The sequence below is a fragment of the Lolium perenne genome, chromosome 2, assembly GCF_019359855.2.
Source record: "Lolium perenne isolate Kyuss_39 chromosome 2, Kyuss_2.0, whole genome shotgun sequence".
Classification (NCBI taxonomy): Eukaryota; Viridiplantae; Streptophyta; class Magnoliopsida; order Poales; family Poaceae; genus Lolium; species Lolium perenne.
This window is the reverse complement of record NC_067245.2, coordinates 174,682,497-174,690,212: the sequence shown is the minus strand read 5'-3', so window position 1 is coordinate 174,690,212 and position 7,716 is coordinate 174,682,497. Positions and strand designations below refer to the sequence as shown.

Below are 7,716 nucleotides of genomic sequence, written 5' to 3'. Positions count from 1 at the left end.
AACAGTAGTAGCATCAAGGAGCATCGCCGGAGAAACAAGAGCAGCAGTAGCCGAAGAAGCAACCGCAGTAACAGGAGAAACCGCCGGAGGAAAAGCCGCAGGAACAGACGCCGTCCCGGCCCAGGACCCGGTTGGACCGGCCTCCAGACCGGCCAGTCCGGTCACTGGCCCGGTTGACCGGTCGCCAACCGGATCGGCTGCCTCGTACCGGAGCAAAACCGGAAATTGGCGAATTTGCGAACTTCCCGGTTGGGCGCCCGGTTGACCGGGTTCTACGCCAGGCAGCCCGGTCACTGGCCTGGTTGACCGGAGTTCAGACGAAGTTTTTCCTGGTCGCGAAATTTCGTCTTCTTCCCGATTCTGGTCGCGATTTTTCGCGATTTTGACCTCCGAAACAGCCATGGATGACCTCCAAACTTCACCAAACTATGCCAAACTTCCTCCAACCAACCTCCTTCGACCGAGAGCCAAACTCCTCCAATCTTAGAGCTAATCTTCTCCGCAGCAAACCGATCAAAGAGATCGATCAACAAAACCTCGCCGTGAGCAACCCAGAAATCTGATACCAGATGATACGGTGGATCCAAGCCAATCCACCTAAGTTGATGCCCGATCTTTCACAGCGAGAACCTGGGGTAGAGATTCCTCCCAACAACGCGATGAACGCAGCCTGGAGAAGAGGGAACGAATCCAGCAAGCAACGGATCGATGAATCGATACGCCTCAAACCTGAGCTAGACAATCCTTGATGAACACAAGAACCTTCGCAGCGGATAATATAGATAAACGGCAGCGCCGTACCCCCGGAGGGATGATACACGTGAACACACGCAATGGGGAAAACCCTAATCTTGAGACTAAACTTGTTCTACCCTAAACCCTAGCCGTGCCTCCACTTATATGAGAGGTGGGGTGGCCGGCCAGCCCTAGTGGGCCTCTCTACCTTGGTTTGTACAGGCCCAAACCAAACTGACTCAAATTATTAAAAACCCTAATTGGCCCACATATGACCATAGACATAAAATAAAATAACTAAGCTGGTGGAGTCCTGAATCGGGGCTCCACATAGGCCTCCGTGCCCATATCATCTTCCGAAAGCCTGGATATCCTTGACCGGTGCTTGCCTGCTCCCTGAGTGTTTCGGGAGGCGCTCCCTTGTGAGCCCCTTCGTCGTTCGCTGGATCGATCCGCTGCCGATAAGCGTCTCTCGAGGGAGGCTTGCTCTTTTGACAGGTGCTCCTGGTTCTTCTCTAGTATGGAGCGGTAAGCATTGAGGGTCCCAACCGAAGTCCCCGCAGGGAGCGGCGTGTTGTTGAGTACTGCTGCCCTTGCTGCTGCCCACTCCTCATCCGCGATGGTGTAATCGCTGTCACGGTTGCTGGCGCTGTTCTCAAAACTCGCCCTTCTACTGGAACGAGGGGTATGATCCTCGTCACCTCTACGCCTTGAGTTTCCCGTGTTATTGGCGACATAAACCTGATGGTGTGCCGGTCTTCGGGTGATTCCCTGGATGGTGCTGTCGATACTGTCCTCTCCAGATGAATACTGGGCGTTTCAGATGAACGGCGTGTCGCTCGATCCCAGCCCGTGCCTGGTGTCGCAGTTCAGGCAGTAGTATGAGGTTAATTCCGAAGATGTGGGATCGTCAGACCTTACCGACATGGAGGACACCGAGCGGGGAGTCGAAGGCGCGGGTGAGCACGTCGATCCTGTCAGTCCAGCCGACAGATCGGGTGATGATGGTGCGCTAGAACTCGTCGATCCAGAGGCGGGGGATTCCAGCAATCGTAGGATTCCTTCTGCATTGACGTTGTAGTGGACGCTGCCGAAGGTCATCTCCATGTTCCCTTGTAGATCTGAAAAGTTCGAGCGGGAGGAATCGCTGTGTGGAGTAAACTTGTAGGAGCCGAATCGAATCGGGCTTCCCAGGATAGGCGACGATGGTGCCGATGAAGTTGCTGGTGAAGTTGCTGATGAAGTTGCTGGCGACGTTGCCAGCGAATTTGCCGGTGAAGCTGCCGATGCCATGACCGGGTCTGCCGATGCCTTGCCTTGTGCCAACAGGGTTCCCACAGACGGCGCCAATTGTCGAGGGTGCTCCTCGGCAATGCCCTCCGATAGGGGCTTAGGGTTGATGGAATCCTGCAGGCTGACACGAGACATCGGTACACAGACAAGCGGGGAGAGCGATTTACCCAGGTTCGGGGCCCTCGATGAGGAAAAACCCTTACGTCCTGCCTGTCTGTTCTTGATTATGATGAAAACAGGTTACAATGGAGTGCCGAATAGTTCGGCTGTGATCTCGTCGAGATGCTAGTTGCTAGGTAACCTAGTTCTAAGCTTCTGCTGGCTAGTATTGCTAAGATTGATTGTGTCCCCTCGATAGCCCCTCCCCTGGCCTTTATATAGGTGGCCAGGTCTCGAAAGGCCTAATCGAGTACGACTAGGTTTACAGTAGATCTGTTTCTAAACTTTCCTTGTTCGGCTCCTTTCGTGCCTTGTTCCTCAAGAAGCCTTCCACTGCACCGTCCTAGTGGCCCATCTTGCCATCGGGTACCTTCATGGGCCTCCAGTTGGGCCGTGTAGGGTAGAGAAACATTGGTTATCCGAAGGGTTATGCCCACGTCAAGAAGTCTCAACCATGTCTGCATAGTTCACGAACCGTAGGGTGACACACTTAAGGTTTGATGTCGTTTAAGTAGATATGGAATATGGGATGGAGTTCGAAGTTTTGTTCGGAGTCTCGGATGAGATCCAGGACATCACGAGTAGTTCCAGAATGGTCCGGGGAATAAGATTCATATATAGGAAGTCATTTTCTAAGTTTGAAAATGATCCGATGCATTTATGGAAGGTTCTAGAAAAGTCCGGAAGAAATCACCATGGAAGGTGGAGTCCCGAAGGGACTACATCTATCATGGCCGGCCAACCAAGGGGTGGAGGAGTCCCAGGTGGACTCCACCATAGGTGGCCGGCCACCCCCCCCCCCCCCCAAGGAAGGGGTGGGAGTCCCACCTTGAGTAGGAGTCCCACCTTGGGTAGGTTTCGTCCTTATGGCAAGTTTTGAGTTGGGGTCTTATTCGAAGACTTTGAGTCAAACTCTTGGGGGTTCCACCTATATAATGAGGAGCAAGGGGAGGGGGCCGGCCACACCAAAGCCTCCTTGGCCGCACCCCTTAGTGGCCGGCGCCCCCCTCTCCCCAAACCCTAGTCGCCTCTCCTACTCCACCTCTCCCGCATACGCTTTGGCGAAGCCCTGCCGGAGATCTCCACCACCACCGCCACCACGCCGTCGTGCTGCCGGGATTCCGAGGAGGATCTACTACTTCCGCTGCCCGCTGGAACGGGGAGAAGGACGTCTTCATCAACACCGAACGTGTGACCGAGTACGGAGGTGCTGCCCGACTGTGGCACCGTCAAGATCTTCTACGCGCTTTTGAAAGCGGCAAGTGATCATCTTCTGCAACAACGAGATCTAATCTCGTAGGCTTTGGAAATCTTCAAGGGTTAGTCTCGTGATCCCCTCGTTGCTACCATCTTCTAGATTGTAACTTGGCTTGGTTTTCGTTCTTGCGGTAGGAATTTTTTTTGTTTTCTATGCTACGAATCCCATCAGGTGATGCTCGTAGGCACTCTCTGCGTGTGGTACAGGTGTAAACAGATAGGATAATTTCCGCACCGAAACCGTCAACGAATCCGTTTTAAGGTATCCATATCCGATATTAAAGAATCCGACGGATAAGGATATCCGATTTTGAAGTGGTGCTCTGGATATGGTGTAGGATATGGTATAGCAAATAGCATGCGGATATGGATTATCCGAAATTTAATTAGGATAATTCGAAGGTTTTAAACTGGATAATCCGATTTTTATGTCAAAAGTCAAGGCCAATCTTGAAAGGTTAGAAGTTATTGAGTTACCAAATTCATTTGGCTCTAAGTTTCTATGATGCTTGAGTTTTAGCGTATTGTGTCTCTTTTTGCTTAACTATATAAGACCGAAACTTTAATTATCTCTCAAAGATTTACAAGAACCGTAACAATCTATCAATTAGAGCATAAATCAGACTATTTTTGTTTTCGGTCAGAGTCCGTCCCATTTCCGATTCGAATCGCAGTCCGAGTCCGAAACCGATTAATATCTGCTCCGATCCAAATCCGACAAAAATATGATAAACGATATGATATGAGCAAAATCCAATCCAACCCGTTTAAATGTGGTGGTTTGTTTTCCCCAGTTTTTTGTACGGGGAAGGGAATAGATGTATTTGAGGCTGCACGTGTGTTGTGGTCCTAGAGGGACACGTGTTCTTCGGTGGACTCGGAGGTTCCGTGGAAATTATCCTCTCGATGATCCTCAGCACTGCCTTTTTTGCATGAACCTTTGGATGAACATCCTACGGGAGAGGGGGCGTCGCGCGCAAAGGATATAATGCTCACGTTCGCGCGCCAGTTGGCTCCATATATAAAAAAAATTCTATAGTAGTTTCGTTGGGCATGCATAGGTCAGTGCATTGATATCCAGCAGTGTGATTTTCACAGCATGCATGTTGGGGTCAATTTGGTCCTTGAATTTTCAATCCACGAGTGTAGTGTAGTTGCCGAGAGTTTCTGGGTTATCACAGCCGACGAACCTTTTCCAGAACCAGTGCTCTCCCCACAGCTCTGCGATCTGCTCGATGGGCAGGCCCTTGGTCTCCGGTAGCAGGAGGTAGATGAACACGGTCATCACCACCAGCCACGCCGCGAAGAAGAAGAAGATGCCGGCCTTCATGCCGCAGAGCATCGCTAGGAACGACTGCGCCACGAACGTGGTGAGCAGGAAGTTGACCGCCACGGCAATGCCCTGCCCCGCCGACCGCACCTCCAGAGGGAAGATCTCGCTCGGCACCAGCCACCCCAGCGGACCCCACGACCACCCGAACCCGGCCTGGTACACGCCGATCAGGCCGATCAGCACGAGCGCGTACCCCCTGCCGACCTCGCCGTGGTCGCCGAGCTGGGAGGCCATGACGACCCCGATCATGAGCTGCGACGCGAGCATCTGGGCGCCGCCGACCAGAAACAGGGTCCGGCGGCCGAACCGATCCACGGCGAACATAGACACGAGCGTTGCCCCTGTTAAGCTTCATGCACTAGTCATTTGAAGCAAAAGTCCGAACTGATGGAAAGGGCTAGTCAATCTACTTGTACACTTCACAACAACCCCACTCGCGTGTGACGGGAGAAGAGAGTCAACACGTGAAAGAAGAAGAGCACACCAAAACAGCGGTGGCTAAAGAGGGAGGCAACAGCAATTTTTAGGCTTAATTGCGAAAACCAGGATTTGAACTCGCGACCTGGGGCTCTGATACCATGTTAAGCTTCATGCACTAGCCACTTGAACCAAAAGTCCAAACTGATGTAAAGAGCTAGGCAATCTACTTGTACACTTCACAACAGCCCCGACCCCGATCGTCTGCTTCACGACCACCCACAGCAGCGCCGCGCTCTCCCCCATGCCGATGGTACACAGCAGCACCGGCGCGTAGAACGCGATCGCGTTGATCCCCGTCATCTGCTGGAAGAAGGGGATCATCACGGCCATCACGAGCTGAGGCCGGTACCGCCGCTGGAACACGATCATCTGCAGGCCGCTCCTGGTGCTCGTCTTGTTCGATCTATCCGCCTTGACGATGTCGTCCAGCTCGTCCTCCACGATGTCGGTCCCTCGAATCTTTCGCAGCAGCACTCTGACCCTGTGGTGGTCCTTGCCTTGCTGGACGAGGCTGTTGGGCGTCTCCGGGAGGAAGAGCGCGCCGACCGTGAGTAGCCCGGCCGGGACGGCGGCCACGGCGAGGGACACCCGCCAGCCCCAGCCGCCTTCGATCTTTTCAGTGCCCAAGTTGACCAGCTGCGCGGCGAGGGACCCGAGGCTGACGCAGAGCTGGAAGCCGTTGCTGAACCCTCCTCGGCGCGACGGCGGAGCCATTTCCGACAGGTACAAAGGCACCGCCTGAAAAAATTCAGCAAGAACATTTCAGGGGACACCGAGAAAGTGATGAAGGAAACGTAACGACCGGCATGACAATGTGATTTAACTGACCTGATTACCGAATCCCAGGCCGACGCCGAGCAGGATCCGACCAAGGATCACCATGGAGAGATCCACGGACGCTCCTCCAACGGTGGCGCCGGTAATAATCGCGGCGCCGGCGACGACCATGGACGGGCGGCGGCCGTATCTGGCGGTGACCGAATAGGCGAGGAACGTGGTCACGAGGCCGGAGACGTATAGCGAGGACGTGAAGGCGGTGAGCAGCTGGCTGTTGAACCGGCAGTAGTTGCTGACGCCAGTATCGGCCTGCATCTGCTGGTACACCTCTGGGAAGAACTTCCGCAAGAACCCATCCATGGACGACACGCCACCTGCGCGTACCCACGCACCGTTGGTTAATCGAGGGAACAGGCACGCTGATCATGGATGTTTGTGTGCAGTGGATACCAGAGACTCCGATGTCGTATCAAAAGATGACGCCGCCCATGCCGGCGGTGATGCAGGAGAGCACGACGAAGGCGGTGATTCGGCCTCCGTAGTGGCGCCGCTCCTGGCTTTCGGGGACGACGCCGACTGCCATGACTGAGCTTGAGGAGAGTCGGTCGGCATCACGGAGCTTCCTTATCTTGTTTCGCCTGTGGAGATTGTGCGGATCTGTGCAAGCGTTGGATCACCGAGATTGTGACTCTGCTTGACTTATTGGGCAGTGAGGACACAACTAGACCCACGGTGTATACGATACCAAATTCGTCACGATTGTGTTATCAGCTCCAACTTTCAATTTTCTCAGGCTGGTGTCAATGCCTCACCTCACTCTCACTCGCCACGTCAGCTTTTTCCATCACTCTCACCCCACTCTCACCCCACGGTGCTAATGCACGGGCTATAGTGTCACCTCTCACTTCTCTCTCCTCCACATCACTATTTCTTTTTCACATTAAGTTATTTCACTTGATTTTTCGTAGATATTCAAAATAATGCAAGAAAAATATTTTATTCAACTTAAAATGTTACCGATTACATAATAATTAATAAAATTGCATAATAAATTTTAAAAATTACATAATAAATAAAAATTCTACTTCTCTTCCTCTTCCTCTTCCTCTTCTTCCTGCTGCTCCTCCTCCTCATCATCTGCCAGACCAAGCTCTTTTTCGCACATCTTGATGGCCTTCGCATGTAAGCGCTTTTATGCTTCGTTCATGTCGTCGGTCGATCGATCTTTCATTTTGTTCCATTGTTTGAATAGCTTAGCCTTCACTAAACCCTTCATCATGTTCCTCATGGCGAAGGATTTGCTTCCTACCTCACTGCTTGATGAGGTTGCCTTCCCCTTCCTCCTTGCACTACGTACCGCGGCCTTGGCTCTATCGCGGCCCGGCGGACGCTCCTCCTCCGTAGTCGCGTCGCCAGAGCTGTACTCACCAGAAACTCCCAGACGGCTTCTCTTCGAAGTGGAATCGGATCCACTACCAGGACCATGTTGTCCTTTCCACTTCGCTTCATTGCGAACAGCTTGCCACCAGTGGTGCTTTCTGAATGGCTGAGTCACTCTTTTGTCATTCGCGTACCTCTCCATTACGTGGTGAAATCTGCTGGAGTCCAACCGGACATGGTGGAGAAGTTTTGAGAGAGGGAAGGTGATGAATGGAGATGAGATGGGTGTGGAGTGAGTGAAA

At 52.8% G+C, this 7,716-nt stretch overlaps 1 pseudogene; it reads right to left on the bottom strand.

Annotated features, from left to right (window-relative positions):
- Positions 1 to 4,430: 4,430 nt before the first annotated feature.
- Positions 4,431 to 6,702, bottom strand: LOC127333983 (hexose carrier protein HEX6-like; annotated as a pseudogene).
- Between the last annotated feature and the right edge of the window lie 1,014 nt (positions 6,703 to 7,716).